Here is a 16,819-nt window from a genome sequence, read left to right as displayed (position 1 = left end):
AACCCCGACTCTACTCAATTCACCATGTGCCCATGGTTTTATCTATCTAGATTGGTTAATGGGTTGCAATACCCAAGAATGGTCTGGGTAGACGGATTTCAGCTTTCTTTTAATTCAAGTGCTGGTTTCACAGGCTATAGCGAATGTCCGAACTGTCCAGGCATTTGCTGGGGAAGAGAAAGCTGTAAAATCCTATAGGGATGCTCTTCAAAAGACATACACTTATGGGAAGAAAGGAGGATTGGCAAAGGGTCTGGGGCTGATGTCTTTTACTGCTACACAGAAGAAACCAGTCCCTTGGAAACAATGGCAATCATTGGCAACAAGGAGATCATTGATATTAACCAAGGTATGTTAGCTGCTTAGACTGGTGTAAAAAAAAGATAAGAAAAAGGCATGCAACTTTATTTGTGTTGGGCTTGAGTTGGTTTGGGAGTGGGCAAACTCATCTTGAGGTTGGGTTGAGTTTGAGTAGACCCTCGACAAAAACTAATCCAACCAGTTGAACCCCGACTCTACTCAATTCACCATGTGCCCATGGTTTTATCTATCTAGATTTGTTAATGGGTTGCAATACCCAAGAATGGTCCGGGTAGACGGATTTCAGCTTTCTTTTAATTCAAGTGCTGGTTTCACAGGCTATAGCGAATGTCCGAACTGTCCAGGCATTTGCTGGGGAAGAGAAAGCTGTAAAATCCTATAGGGATGCTCTTCAAAAGACATACACTTATGGGAAGAAAGGAGGATTGGCAAAGGGTCTGGGGCTGATGTCTTTTACTGCTACACAGCTCACCAAATATCGACAGAAGAAACCAGTCCCTTGGAAACAATGGCAATCATTGGCAACAAGGAGATCATTGATATTAACCAAGGTATGTTAGCTGCTTAGACTGGTGTAAAAAAAAGAAAAGAAAAAGGCATGCAACTTGATTTGTGTTGGGCTTGAGTTGGTTTGGGAGTGGGCAAACTCATCTTGAGGTTGGGTTGAGTTTGAGTAGACCCTCGACAAAAACTAATCCAACCAGTTGAACCCCGACTCTACTCAATTCACCATGTGCCCATGGTTTTATCTATCTAGATTGGTTAATGGGTTGCAATACCCAAGAATGGTCCGGGTAGACGGATTTCAGCTTTCTTTTAATTCAAGTGCTGGTTTCACAGGCTATAGCGAATGTCCGAACTGTCCAGGCATTTGCTGGGGAAGAGAAAGCTGTAAAATCCTATAGGGATGCTCTTCAAAAGACATACACTTATGGGAAGAAAGGAGGATTGGCAAAGGGTCTGGGGCTGATGTCTTTTACTGCTACAGCTCACCAAATATCGACAGAAGAAACCAGTCCCTTGGAAACAATGGCAATCATTGGCAACAAGGAGATCATTGATATTAACCAAGGTATGTTAGCTGCTTAGACTGGTGTAAAAAAAAAAAAAAAAAAGGCATGCAACTTGATTTGTGTTGGGCTTGAGTTGGTTTGGGAGTGGGCAAACTCATCTTGAGGTTGGGTTGAGTTTGAGTAGACCCTCGACAAAAACTAATCCAACCGAGTTGAACCCCGACTCTACTCAATTCACCATGCCCATGGTTTTATCTATCTAGATTGGTTAATGGGTTGCAATACCCAAGAATGGTCCGGGTAGACGGATTTCAGCTTTCTTTTAATTCAAGTGCTGGTTTCACAGGCTATAGCGAATGTCCGAACTGTCCAGGCATTTGCTGGGGAAGAGAAAGCTGTAAAATCCTATAGGGATGCTCTTCAAAAGACATACACTTATGGGAAGAAAGGAGGATTGGCAAAGGGTCTGGGGCTGATGTCTTTTACTGCTTCACCTCACCAAATATCGACAGAAGAAACCAGTCCCTTGGAAACAATGGCAATCATTGGCAACAAGGAGATCATTGATATTAACCAAGGTATGTTAGCTGCTTAGACTGGTGTAAAAAAAAAAAAAAAAAAAGGCATGCAACTTGATTTGTGTTGGGCTTGAGTTGGTTTGGGAGTGGGCAAACTCATCTTGAGGTTGGGTTGAGTTTGAGTAGACCCTCGACAAAAACTAATCCAACCAGTTGAACCCCGACTCTACTCAATTCACCATGTGCCCATGGTTTTATCTATCTAGATTGGTTAATGGGTTGCAATACCCAAGAATGGTCCGGGTAGACGGATTTCAGCTTTCTTTTAATTCAAGTGCTGGTTTCACAGGCTATAGCGAATGTCCGAACTGTCCAGGCATTTGCTGGGGAAGAGAAAGCTGTAAAATCCTATAGGGATGCTCTTCAAAAGACATACACTTATGGGAAGAAAGGAGGATTGGCAAAGGGTCTGGGGCTGATGTCTTTTACTGCTACACAGCTCACCAAATATCGACAGAAGAAACCAGTCCCTTGGAAACAATGGCAATCATTGGCAACAAGGAGATCATTGATATTAACCAAGGTATGTTAGCTGCTTAGACTGGTGTAAAAAAAAGAAGAAAAAGGCATGCAACTTGATTTGTGTTGGGCTTGAGTTGGTTTGGGAGTGGGCAAACTCATCTTGAGGTTGGGTTGAGTTTGAGTAGACCCTCGACAAAAACTAATCCAACCGAGTTGAACCCCGACTCTACTCAATTCACCATGCCCATGGTTTTATCTATCTAGATTGGTTAATGGGTTGCAATACCCAAGAATGGTCCGGGTAGACGGATTTCAGCTTTCTTTTAATTCAAGTGCTGGTTTCACAGGCTATAGCGAATGTCCGAACTGTCCAGGCATTTGCTGGTGAAATTCCCACTAGGGATGGGGGGGGGGGGGGGGGGGGGGGAAAAAAAAAAAAAAAAAAAAAAAAAAAAAAAAAAAAAAAAAAAAAAAAAATAAAAAAGGCATGCAACTTGATTTGTGTTGGGCTTGAGTTGGTTTGGGAGTGGGCAAACTCATCTTGAGGTTGGGTTGAGTTTGAGTAGACCCTCGACAAAAACTAATCCAACCAGTTGAACCCCGACTCTACTCAATTCACCATGTGCCCATGGTTTTATCTATCTAGATTTGTTAATGGGTTGCAATACCCAAGAATGGTCCGGGTAGACGGATTTCAGCTTTCTTTTAATTCAAGTGCTGGTTTCACAGGCTATAGCGAATGTCCGAACTGTCCAGGCATTTGCTGGGGAAGAGAAAGCTGTAAAATCCTATAGGGATGCTCTTCAAAAGACATACACTTATGGGAAGAAAGGAGGATTGGCAAAGGGTCTGGGGCTGATGTCTTTTACTCCTCAACAGAAGAAACCAGTCCCTTGGAAACAATGGCAATCATTGGCAACAAGGAGATCATTGATATTAACCAAGGTATGTTAGCTGCTTAGACTGGTGTAAAAAAAAAAAAAAAAAAGGCATGCAACTTGATTTGTGTTGGGCTTGAGTTGGTTTGGGAGTGGGCAAACTCATCTTGAGGTTGGGTTGAGTTTGAGTAGACCCTCGACAAAAACTAATCCAATCGAGTTGAACCCCGACTCTACTCAATTCACCATGTGCCCATGGTTTTATCTATCTAGATTGGTTAATGGGTTGAGAAAGGAAAGTGGTGCACTTAGATTGTCCATTTCCAGTATAGCTGGTTATCACAGGCTATAGCGAATGTCCGAACTGTCCAGGCATTTGCTGGGGAAGAGAAAGCTGTAAAATCCTATAGGGATGCTCTTCAAAAGACATACACTTATGGGAAGAAAGGAGGATTGGCAAAGGGTCTGGGGTTGATGTCTTTTACTGCTACAGCTCACCAAATATCGACAGAAGAAACCAGTCCCTTGGAAACAATGGCAATCATTGGCAACAAGGAGATCATTGATATTAACCAAGGTATGTTAGCTGCTTAGACTGGTGTAAAAAAAAAACTGGTTAGGCATGCAACTTGATTTGTGTTGGGCTTGAGTTGGTTTGGGAGTGGGCAAACTCATCTTGAGGTTGGGTTGAGTTTGAGTAGACCCTCGACAAAAACTAATCCAACCAGTTGAACCCTGACTCTACTCAATTCACCATGTGCCCATGGTTTTATCTATCTAGATTGGTTAATGGGTTGCAATACCCAAGAATGGTCCGGGTAGATGGATTTCAGCTTTCTTTTAATTCAAGTGCTGGTTTCACAGGCTATAGCGAATGTCCGAACTGTCCAGGCGTTTTCTGGGGAAGAGAAAGCTGTAAAATCCTATAGGGATGCTCTTCAAAAGACATACACTTATGGGAAGAAAGGAGGATTGGCAAAGGGTCTGGGGCTGATGTCTTTTACTCAACAAATATCGACAGAAGAAACCAGTCCCTTGGAAACAATGGCAATCATTGGCAACAAGGAGATCATTGATATTAACCAAGGTATGTTAGCTGCTTAGACTGGTGTAAAAAAAAGATAAGAAAAAGGCATGCAACTTGATTTGTGTTGGGCTTGAGTTGGTTTGGGAGTGGGCAAACTCATCTTGAGGTTGGGTTGAGTTTGAGTAGACCCTCGACAAAAACTAATCCAACCGAGTTGAACCCCGACTCTACTCAATTCACCATGTGCCCATAGTTTTATCTATCTAGGTTGGTTAATGGGTTGCATTTCCCAAGAATGGTCGGGGTAGACGTATTTCAGCTTTCTTTTAATTCAAGTGCTGGTTTCACAGGCTATGGCGAATGTCCGAACTGTCCATGCATTTGCTGGGGAAGAGAAAGCTGTAAAATCCTATAGGGATGCTCTTCAAAAGACATACACTTATGGGAAGAAAGGAGGATTGGCAAAGGGTCTGGGGCTGATGTCTTTTACTGCTTCACCTCACCAAATATCGACAGAAGAAACCAGTCCCTTGGAAACAATGGCAATCATTGGCAACAAGGAGATCATTGATATTAACCAAGGTATGTTAGCTGCTTAGACTGGTGTAAAAAAAAAAAAAAAAAAGGCATGCAACTTGATTTGTGTTGGGCTTGAGTTGGTTTGGGAGTGGGCAAACTCATCTTGAGGTTGGGTTGAGTTTGAGTAGACCCTCGACAAAAACTAATCCAACCAGTTGAACCCCGACTCTACTCAATTCACCATGTGCCCATGGTTTTATCTATCTAGATTTGTTAATGGGTTGCAATACCCAAGAATGGTCCGGGTAGACGGATTTCAGCTTTCTTTTAATTCAAGTGCTGGTTTCACAGGCTATAGCGAATGTCCGAACTGTCCAGGCATTTGCTGGGGAAGAGAAAGCTGTAAAATCCTATAGGGATGCTCTTCAAAAGACATACACTTATGGGAAGAAAGGAGGATTGGCAAAGGGTCTGGGGCTGATGTCTTTTACTGCTCACCAAATATCGACAGAAGAAACCAGTCCCTTGGAAACAATGGCAATCATTGGCAACAAGGAGATCATTGATATTAACCAAGGTATGTTAGCTGCTTAGACTGGTGTAAAAAAAAGAAAAGAAAAAGGCATGCAACTTGATTTGTGTTGGGCTTGAGTTGGTTTGGGAGTGGGCAAACTCATCTTGAGGTTGGGTTGAGTTTGAGTAGACCCTCGACAAAAACTAATCCAATCGAGTTGAACCCCGACTCTACTCAATTCACCATGTGCCCATGGTTTTATCTATCTAGATTGGTTAATGGGTTGCAATACCCAAGAATGGTCTGGGTAGACGGATTTCAGCTTTCTTTTAATTCAAGTGCTGGTTTCACAGGCTATAGCGAATGTCCGAACTGTCCAGGCATTTGCTGGGGAAGAGAAAGCTGTAAAATCCTATAGGGATGCTCTTCAAAAGACATACACTTATGGGAAGAAAGGAGGATTGGCAAAGGGTCTGGGGTTGATGTCTTTTACTGCTACAGCTCACCAAATATCGACAGAAGAAACCAGTCCCTTGGAAACAATGGCAATCATTGGCAACAAGGAGATAATTGATATTAACCAAGGTATGTTAGCTGCTTAGACTGGTGTAAAAAAAAAAAAAAAAAAGGCATGCAACTTGATTTGTGTTGGGCTTGAGTTGGTTTGGGAGTGGGCAAACTCATCTTGAGGTTGGGTTGAGTTTGAGTAGACCCTCGACAAAAACTAATCCAACCAGTTGAACCCTGACTCTACTCAATTCACCATGTGCCCATGGTTTTATCTATCTAGATTGGTTAATGGGTTGCAATACCCAAGAATGGTCCGGGTAGACGGATTTCAGCTTTCTTTTAATTCAAGTGCTGGTTTCACAGGCTATAGCGAATGTCCGAACTGTCCAGGCGTTTGCTGGGGAAGAGAAAGCTGTAAAATCCTATAGGGATGCTCTTCAAAAGACATACACTTATGGGAAGAAAGGAGGATTGGCAAAGGGTCTGGGGCTGATGTCTTTTACTGCTCAACAGAAGAAACCAGTCCCTTGGAAACAATGGCAATCATTGGCAACAAGGAGATCATTGATATTAACCAAGGTATGTTAGCTGCTTAGACTGGTGTAAAAAAAAAAAAAAAAAAAGGCATGCAACTTGATTTGTGTTGGGCTTGAGTTGGTTTGGGAGTGGGCAAACTCATCTTGAGGTTGGGTTGAGTTTGAGTAGACCCTCGACAAAAACTAATCCAACCAGTTGAACCCCGACTCTACTCAATTCACCATGCCCATGGTTTTATCTATCTAGATTTGTTAATGGGTTGCAATACCCAAGAATGGTCCGGGTAGACGGATTTCAGCTTTCTTTTAATTCAAGTGCTGGTTTCACAGGCTATGAACTGTCCAGGCATTTGCTGGGGAAGAGAAAGCTGTAAAATCCTATAGGGATGCTCTTCAAAAGACATACACTTATGGGAAGAAAGGAGGATTGGCAAAGGGTCTGGGGCTGATGTCTTTTACTGCTACACAGCTCACCAAATATCGACAGAAGAAACCAGTCCCTTGGAAACAATGGCAATCATTGGCAACAAGGAGATCATTGATATTAACCAAGGTATGTTAGCTGCTTAGACTGGTGTAAAAAAAAGAAAAGAAAAAGGCATGCAACTTGATTTGTGTTGGGCTTGAGTTGGTTTGGGAGTGGGCAAACTCATCTTGAGGTTGGGTTGAGTTTGAGTAGACCCTCGACAAAAACTAATCCAACCAGTTGAACCCCGACTCTACTCAATTCACCATGTGCCCATGGTTTTATCTATCTAGATTTGTTAATGGGTTGCAATACCCAAGAATGGTCCGGGTAGACGGATTTCAGCTTTCTTTTAATTCAAGTGCTGGTTTCGTCTGAACTGTCCAGGCATTTGCTGGGGAAGAGAAAGCTGTAAAATCCTATAGGGATGCTCTTCAAAAGACATACACTTATGGGAAGAAAGGAGGATTGGCAAAGGGTCTGGGGCTGATGTCTTTTACTGCTACACAGCTCACCAAATATCGACAGAAGAAACCAGTCCCTTGGAAACAATGGCAATCATTGGCAACAAGGAGATCATTGATATTAACCAAGGTATGTTAGCCGTAGATGGTGTAAAAAAAAAAAAAAAAAGGCATGCAACTTTTTTTTCTTTTTTTATGGGAAACTCAGTCTCTTGGGTCTGATTGGTTTGAGTGACCCTCACAAAACTAATAACCGAGTTGAACCCCGATCTATCAATTCAATTGCCCAGGTTTTATCATTAATTTTGGTTAATGGGTAATACCCAAGAAGGTCCGGTAGCGGATTTCACCCTTTCTTTTAATTCAAGTCTGGTTTCCAGGCTTGCGTGTCCGAAGGCCATTTCGGGAAGAAAAGTCAGAAAATCCTATAGGGGAGCTTTCAAAAGCATACACTTATAAAAAAGGATTGGAAAGGGGTTGAGCTTTAGCCAAATCACCAAATATAAAAGGTTTCCCTTGGAAACAATGGCAACATTGGCAACAAAGAGATCATTGACCTTAATTATATCTTTCAACGGGAAAAAAAGAAAGAAAAAGGCATTACTAATGATTATGAGAGTTGGTTTGGGAGTGGGCAAACTCATCTTGAGGTTGGGTTAATTGGGCCCCACAAAAAATCCAAAGTTAACCCCGACTCTCTAATTCACCTTTTGCCCATGGTTTTATCATCAAGGAAGGGTCTCCCAAGTGGTGGTAGGGTTTCCTTTTTCTTTTAATTCAATGGTTTCACGGTATAGCAATGCCGAAATTCCCATTTTGGGAAGGAAAGTGAAAATTTGGGTGTTTCAAAAGAAACATTATGGGAAGAAAGGAGGTTGGCAAAGGGTCCTGGGTTGATTCTTTTTTGCTTATACCAAATATGAAAAGAAATTTTGAAACAAATTTCAATCCTAAGCAAAAGAAAATAAAGGATGGTTTGGGGAAAAAAAAAAAAAAAAAAAAGGCATGCAACTTGATTTGTGTTGGGCTTGAGTTGGTTTGGGAGTGGGCAAACTCATCTTGAGGTTGGGTTGATACACAAACTCTATCTGGTCCTCCATACTATACGTGTAAATTAAATTAATCCAGTCCGTCCATTATGAAACCCTGTTAGAACCAAACATGCAGAAGATCAGCCAAAATATAAAATAAAAAACTTCCAGTGGGATACACAAATGAGTACAACATAATGCTTTTACCAAAACCTTAAAACCAGGATGATTTTTGTACCTTCACTTCGTGGCAGCAGCGAGATTCACCTGATTCATTGAGTTAATCATGGACGAACACAATACTGACACCACGCACAAACCTACGGTCAGCATCCCATCCCCATCATTCTACATCGATCGAGTTGTGGATCTAGAGGATTTTTGGCCCCAGTTCACAGACTCAACAATAAAACATGATGAATGGAATGGATTTCACACATACAACATGTGCGCCCCACAAAGATCCAGTGTTTTACGCCTTGCATTGAACATCGTTGCAGGGGTTCCGGTCATCCTCGTTTTCGCCCCCACCTGGATAAAATCAATTCAAGGAGAGGATCTGTGGGGCCCACCGTGATGTAGGGTTTTATCCATGTCGTTCATCCATTTTGTTAAAGGTCATTTTATGGTATGATCCCAACAATGAGTCAGATATAATGCTCAAGTGGACCACACAGTGGGGATTAAACTCCATCCATTAAAAACATAGCGGGGCTACGGAAGTCTTGGATAAGCTGAAATTTGTGTTTTCACCTAAGGAACATTACGGTGGTGCCCAAGAAGGTTTTCATGGTGGGCATCATTATCACTGTTGCTTCCTTCGGGTGGTCCACTTGGGCGTTGGATCTACTTAATTTTTGGGCTTATAACCTAAAATGATATGAAAAAATGAATGGATAGTGTAAATGAAACACATACATCATAGTGGCCGTCAGAGCCTCAGCCAGTCCTGAACTCTGGACAGCTGGGCATTAACCAAACTGCGTTCGGAAGATTCACAGATGGTTATTGTACGAGGAAACTTTAAAACTCTACCAGGATGCTATAATTGATATGTAGGCGTTATAAATTTGTATGCATGGCTTATAATTAAGATATTTTGGACCGTCCAATTTGTGGAACATAATGGAGTTGGTTTCTACATACATGATTACACCTTTCGGTTGGTCGCGCCTGTTGGGTTTAAACCCAATGGACCTAACCCTTTCTAAAGGGTGCTTAATGCACCATTTCAGAGTCTATAAAAGGACTTTCGTTCTTGTTTCTAAAGTACGAACAAATCCTTTCTCTTGTCCTCTTATAAAAATATCTCTGTTCTTTTGGTTTTGGTTTAAGAATTTTTGCTGAGTCAACTCAGCACTTTCGGGTTAAACTACAAGTGGCTTGAGCCCGCGAACAGTGAGTGCACCATTGGGACCAGGTCATGGTCATTGTATCCTGGAGGTCGATTGCTTTGGAAACCTGTTGCACTTGGGACGCTGTCCAAAGGGAGCAAATTCGATTTCAAGCCGAGTGACTCACATCACACCTCGACTCAATTCAATAAGTCCTCTTTATCAAATTTTATTTTCTTTTTTGGTTCTCGATTTTTTAATAATCTATTTAATTCAACCAAATATTCCAATAATCTTGAAATCGAAGTGTTAAATTAACTATGTCTACCGTAACAGTTAATGCATCTACCAAGTAAGCCAAAATCGAAACATTCGCTGAACAATACTTTAAACGGTAGAAACAGAAACTAATGTTCACACTGACCGCCCTTAAAGTTTCATACAGTCTGTTTGAATCATTTACTATATATCCAGCAAATCAAACCAAAGTAGTAGATGAAAATAATTGTAAAAATTATATTCTAAACTCTTTGTCCAACGAACTATATGACGTGTATGCTTCTTACGAGTTTACTAAAGACATATGGACTGCTTTAGAAAAGAAGTACATATTGAAATATGCATATGCTAAGAAACATGCAATTGCTAATTTCCTTCACTATGAAATGACAAATGATAAACTTGTCACAAATCAGATTCATGATTTTCAAAATCTAGTTCATGAACTATTATCAGAAGGAATTAAGTTGAATGAAGCGTTTCTGTCATGAGCACTAATAGAAAAGTTACCACCCTCCTCAAAAGAATATAAGAATAGAATAAAACATAAAAAGAATGATATTTCATTAGAAACTACTATCATACACATACGAATAGAGGAGGCCAATAAAAACAGAGACCAAAAAGAAAATGGAAATAAGATAAATTCAAAGGCGAAGCTTGTGAAATTAAGTCGAAAAAACAATAAGAAAAAGGAAAAATGTTTTAACTGTGGCAAACCTAGATATTATGCAAATGAATGCATGCTCAAAAAGAAGAATGTAAAGAATCAATTCAAGAAAAAAAGAAATTGCTATAACTGTGGAAAGCCTGGGCATCACATTAAAACTTGCATGCTTAAGAAAAATAAAAATAAGCCGCATACTAATCTTACAGAAATTAGGCAATGAGTCTGACATGGTAGTAGCTGTGGTGTCAGAAGTCTTCTTTATAAACAACTTGGAGTGGGTGTTAGACACTAGTGCAACTAAGCACGTGTATAAGGATCGTAGCATGTTTACCTCCTACCAAGTATCAGGAGATGATGAACAGGTGTTCATTGGTAATGCTAGAACATCTCCAGTTGTAGGAAAATGGAAAATACTTCTGAAACTTACTTCTGGAAAGACTCTTCTATTGAATGATGTCCTACATGTGTCTGACATTAGAAGAAACTTGGTCTTTAGTTCGCTCCTCAATAAGGCTGGTGTCAAGTTAGTATTTGATTCAGATAAACTCATAATGATTAAGAATGAAACTTTTATTGGTAAGGGATACTGTAGTGATGGTTTATTCATTACAAATATATCTAATGATAATAATAAGAAGACATTCAATTCTGTTTATATTGTTGAACCATTTATCTGTGGCATAATAGATTAGGTCATGTGAATGTAGTATCTTTGAAGAAAATGAAAAGATTAGGTTTATTACCTAAATATCTAATGAAGTGTTCGATAAATGTGAAACATTTGTATAATCAAAATTCATTAGAAAACCCTTCAAACTAATAAAATGATACTCTGTTCTATTAGAGTTGATATATAGTGACTTAGGTGATTTTAAAAATCACGTGTCTAGAGGTGGTAAAAGATATTACATTACTTTTATAGATGATTACTCTAGGTTCACTAGAGTTTATCTGTTAAGAAACAAATATGAAACTTTAGATGTTTTTTCTAAGTACAAAATTGAAGTTGAAAATTAGTTAAATATAAAAATTAAAAGACTTAGAACAGATAAAAGAGGTGAGTATCAATCTTCTCAATTTAGAGAATTATGTGAAAAGAGTGAAATAGTTCACGAAACTACAGTTCCTTATACACCAGAACAGAATGAAATAACAGAACGTATGAATAAAACTCATAAGGAGATGATGAATGATATGCTAAATAGTTCAGGCTTATCCTTAAATATGTGGGGAGAAGCAATTCTGTCTGCTTGTTATATCTTAAATAGGATTCCTTCTAACTCTTTTGAACAAACACCTTATGAACTTTGGAAGAACCATATTCCTAGTTATAAATATATTAAAGTGTGGAGGTGTCTTGCTAAAGTAAGATTACCTGAAACTAAGAATTAAAAAAAATTAGGCCCTAAAACGACTGATTGTATATTTATATGTTCTGTCTGCTTGTTATATCTTAAATAAGATTCCTTCTAACTTTTTTGAACAAACATCTTATGAACTTTGAAAGAACCATATTCCTAGTTATAAATATATAAAAGTGTGGGGGTGTTTTGCTAAAGTAGGATTTTCTGAAACTAAGAATAAAAAAAAAATAAAAATTAGGCCCTAAAACGACCGATTGTATATTTATATGGTATGCACAAAACAGTGTAGCCTACAGGTTTCTAGTTTTAAAGACTAAAGATAATGTTTTAGATTTTAATACAATTATAGAAGCTAGGGATGTAGAGTTCTTTGAAAATGTATTCCCTATAAAATCTAAATCTATAGGAATAGAGGAAGTTAATATATCAGATATCGCATCTACTAGTAAAAGTGCTTACGAGAAAGTAGTAGAAGAGATACAATTGAGAAAAAGTACTAGAGTTAGAAGAGAAACTAACCCAGGAGATGGTTTTTTCACCTTCTTAGTAGAAGACAATCTTACAACCTATACTGAAGCAATTAGCTCTCAAGATGTAACCTTTTAAAAGGAAGCAATAAATGATGAGTTAAAATCTATTATAGCTAATAGCACTTGAGAACTTGTAGACCTACCACTTGGAAATAAACCAATAAGTTGTAAATGGGTGTTTAGAAAGAAACTAAGACCAGATGGAACTATTAATAAGTTTAAGGTTAGGTTGGTAGCAAAATACTTTAAACAAAAAGAAGGAATAAATTATTTAGATACATATTCTCCTACAACTAGGATTACAACTATCAAGGTCTTAATAACGATAACCCCCATATATAAACTGGTTGTACACCAGATGAACGTTAAGGCAACTTTCCTAAATAGAGATTTAGAAGAAGAAATATATATAAAGCAACTTGACAGTTATAAGATATCAGGTAAAGAAAATAAAATATATAGACTAATTAAATCACTATATAGTCTAAAATAGACTCCTAAACAATGATATGAAAAATTTGATGGTGTTTTGAAATCAAATTATTATTATATAAATTATATAGATAGATGTGTATATAGTAAAATTTCTGGAAATGATTGTGTTATTATATGCCTTTATGTTGATGGCATGCTTATTTTTTAAACTAATATTAAATTAGTTATTAAGACTAAGAAATTCTTGTCATTTAAATTTGACATGAAAGACTTAGAAGAGACTAATGTAATCTTGGATATTGAAGTAATCAGGAAAGATAGTGTTATTATATTACTACAATCTTGTTATGTTGAGAAGTTACTAAGAAAGTTTAAACATTTTGATTGTTTATCTGTCAGTATACCTTATGATTAAAGTATGACTCTCATGAAGAATACAGGTAGCAGTACGTCTCATTTCGAGTATTTCAGAATAATTGGTAGCCTCATGTATCTAACAAACTGCACTAGACCAGACATAGCTTTTATAGTAGCAAGGCTAAGTAGATATACACATAACCCTGGAAAAGAACATTGGAATGTTTTGTCTAGGATTTTGAAATACCTAAAAGGCAGTATGACCTATGGTTTACATTATAATAGTTATCTCGTTGTATTAGAAGGATACGGTGATGCTAACTAGATCGGTGATTCAGATGAGACAAAATTCACCAGTGGATATGTCTTCACTTTGGGTGGAGGAGCAGTCTCTTTGAAGTCTACCAAGCAGACCTATATCGCTCAGTCAACTATGGAATCCGAGTTTATTGCCTTAGAAATGACTGGATCAGAAGCCGAGTGACTTAAAAATCTCTTAGTTGATATACCATTGTGGTCAAAGCCTGTATCAGTCGTGTCTATTCATTATGATTGTCAAGCAGCTATAGCAAAAGTAAAGAGTAAAATATATAATGGAAAGAACAAGCATATTAGACTCAGACACAATATAGTGAAACACATGTCGCGTGATAGAGTTATATCTATTGACTTTGTGAGGTTAGAAAAGAATTTGACAGATCCTCTGACTAAAGGATTATTTAAAAGATTAGTCAATGATACATCGAAGGGAATGAGGCTAAGTTTAATATATGAGCTGTCGGTGTCGGCAACCCAGCCTATACAAGTGGAGATTCCATGAGATAGGTTCAATGGGTAAAAAATAAGTCACGAGGTAGACGATTGCACTAATATATATATAAGCCCTTTCTATGGTGTACAGTGCGAGTAGCAACGTAGAAGGATGAGTCGTTTAAAACTCTTAATGAATCCATAGTCATATATTTGGTGGTGTGTACAGTTGCTGCATACACTTGATGGAATTCACCTATATGGGTGTAGAGGTGGAGGCTGCTTCCTATGAAAAAGGAGAATTCTCTAAAGCACTCATGAAATCCAGATAATGATGTATGACCGAAAAGCACCGAACCGTAGAATCACTTACTGAGGAAGAATTGTGCGAGTGACATGTACTTGCGATTTATACTAAAAGGATTCAAGTTAAAGATTATGGTGTCACCTGATTCCTGTAGACCTGTCTTGCTTACTTAATATCAGTTCAAGTATATGGTGACATCAGAACCATTGCACAACTATTATGCTTTCACCCGATTTTTTTTAAAAATTTTGAAACATGTGGGGGATTGTTGTATTTTGTTTCAAAATTAATATTAAAATCAGAATTTCAAATATTTCGATTTTCCTCCACATTTAAAATCAGAAAAACATCTTATATATAAGATATGCTTTTTGCATTGGGGCTTAAGCCCCATTCACGGGGCATGTGAATTTGGTCATGTGGGGGGCTATGTCAATAGCTATAATCTATACAATTGACCACACATGCCCGGCACGCCGAGCCAAGTCGAGCCGAGCCCGAGTCCGTGTCCATGTGCGCGACATGACGGGATGGGCTGGGTTGGGCTGGGCATGAGCACGGGTACAGGTGCAGATGCGGGTGCGAGTGCGAGTGTACTCACGTGGGTGTGTGTATGGGTACTCGCGAGACTTTATTTGCGAGAGTGTACTCGCAATTGCACCTTTTCGTTTTAAAACAGAGAGACGTATTCCTTTCGGTTGGTCACGCCTGTTGGGTTTAAACCCAACAGACCTAACCCTTTCTAAAGGGTGCTTAATGCACCACTTCGGAGTTTATAAAAGGACTTCCGTTCCTGTTTCTAAAGTACGAACAAATCCTTTTTTCTCTCGTCTTATAAAACTCTCTCTATTTTTTTGGTTTTGGTTTAAGAATTTTTGCCGAGTTTGTTGTTGAGTCAACTCAGCACTTTCTGGTTAAACTACAAGTGGTTCGAGCTCGTGTACAGTGAGTGCACCGCTGGGACTGGGTCATAGTCGTTGTATCCTGGAGGTTAATTGCTCTGAAAACCTGTTGTACTTGGGACGCTGTCTAAGGGGAGCAAATTCAATTTCAAGCCGAGTAACTTATATCACGCCTTGACTGAAGTCAATAAGTACTCTTTCTCAAAATTTATTTGCTTTTTTATTCTCAATTTTTTTAATAGTCTATTTAATTCAACCAAATATTCCAACACGGGTTGTGTTGATATACACTCCATCAGCTGTTGCTGTCTTATGTGACTGATGTGAGTGAGGAAATGTTATAGTTGATCCCACTGTCCATTTTGTAATCCCTAGAAAACACCACTTATTGGTGAAAACATAAATAATAAAATCAAACCGATCGTTTTATTCCTGGAGTATTTGTCTATTAAATGGACGGTGTAAACTAATATAGGGAGTGAAATTATGGAAGATATTAAGCATTATCTTGTCCCGATGAATTAGACCATAAATAATCTCTTTATGCATCATCCATTTTTTTGTATAATTGAGGCCCATATCTGGTGATCCAGACCGTCCATATGATTTTTCCATTGTTTGTTAGGGGTAAATATTAGTTTGAACCGGTAGTATAATCTTTTCCTCACCGTTCAATTCCAGCATCATGAGTCCGTGTTTATTAATCGTCAAATCTGTAAAATGTTCTACGCATCATCCATCCATCCATACACACCCTCACCACATGGGCACTCGATCGGTACTTGAGAAAATGCAGCAGCTGAAGCAGCAACGACTCCTCTTCTTCTTCTTCTTCCTCAGCCGTTGGATCGCCCCATTCCGATGTCCATCTCGATGATCTAAATCAGCATCTTGCTGATGTCCAGCAGCTGCTCGAGGAAGAGGTGAAGAAGAATCGTCGACCAAAAGAAGGAAACGCTAGCTGTTGATGGCGGGATTTGGATATTGAGGGTACCGATGTTTGCCGGCTGGAGATATTTCTGTCCAAATTGGAGAAATTGATGGAGGTTGTGGTGTCACGTGCAGTGAAGGCTTGTTCACGTGAGGAAAGTTTGGAGGTGAAGGAGGTTGGGATTTGGAATGTGGTGCCACGTGATACATAGGCATCTTCGTGTCACGACGGTTTGGAGGAGGAAGTAATTGGGTTTTCGGAGAATAAGAAATTTTCCTCTTCATCCAAATGAATTGTAACACACACGTGTACAATATGTAGGGTTTGAAAGAAAGCACGAGAAGCTAAAGATGGGATTGTGTTTGTGTAGAAAAGGCGGGGCCCACTTTAGAGGCAGTACCCATTAGATGAACGGTCACGATTTGTACATTTTCATTGCACGTGTATCCTAAAAGATGGCGTACATGGTCCACTTATTCCCGCATGACGGTATCATCTCCCGTTATAACGAAAACTGTTCTTTGCTAACCTAATTGACAGTTGAAGATTCTGCAATGAAACTTCTATCAATTAAAATTTTTTGATATCTTACCATCGCATTAGAACTCATATAGTTAACACATATTGAACTGTCCAAACTA

This window comes from Magnolia sinica, chromosome 3, assembly GCF_029962835.1.
Source record: "Magnolia sinica isolate HGM2019 chromosome 3, MsV1, whole genome shotgun sequence".
In the NCBI taxonomy this organism is placed as follows: domain Eukaryota; kingdom Viridiplantae; phylum Streptophyta; class Magnoliopsida; order Magnoliales; family Magnoliaceae; genus Magnolia; species Magnolia sinica.
The sequence above is the reverse complement of the archived record's forward strand: the minus strand, read 5'-3'. Positions refer to the sequence as shown.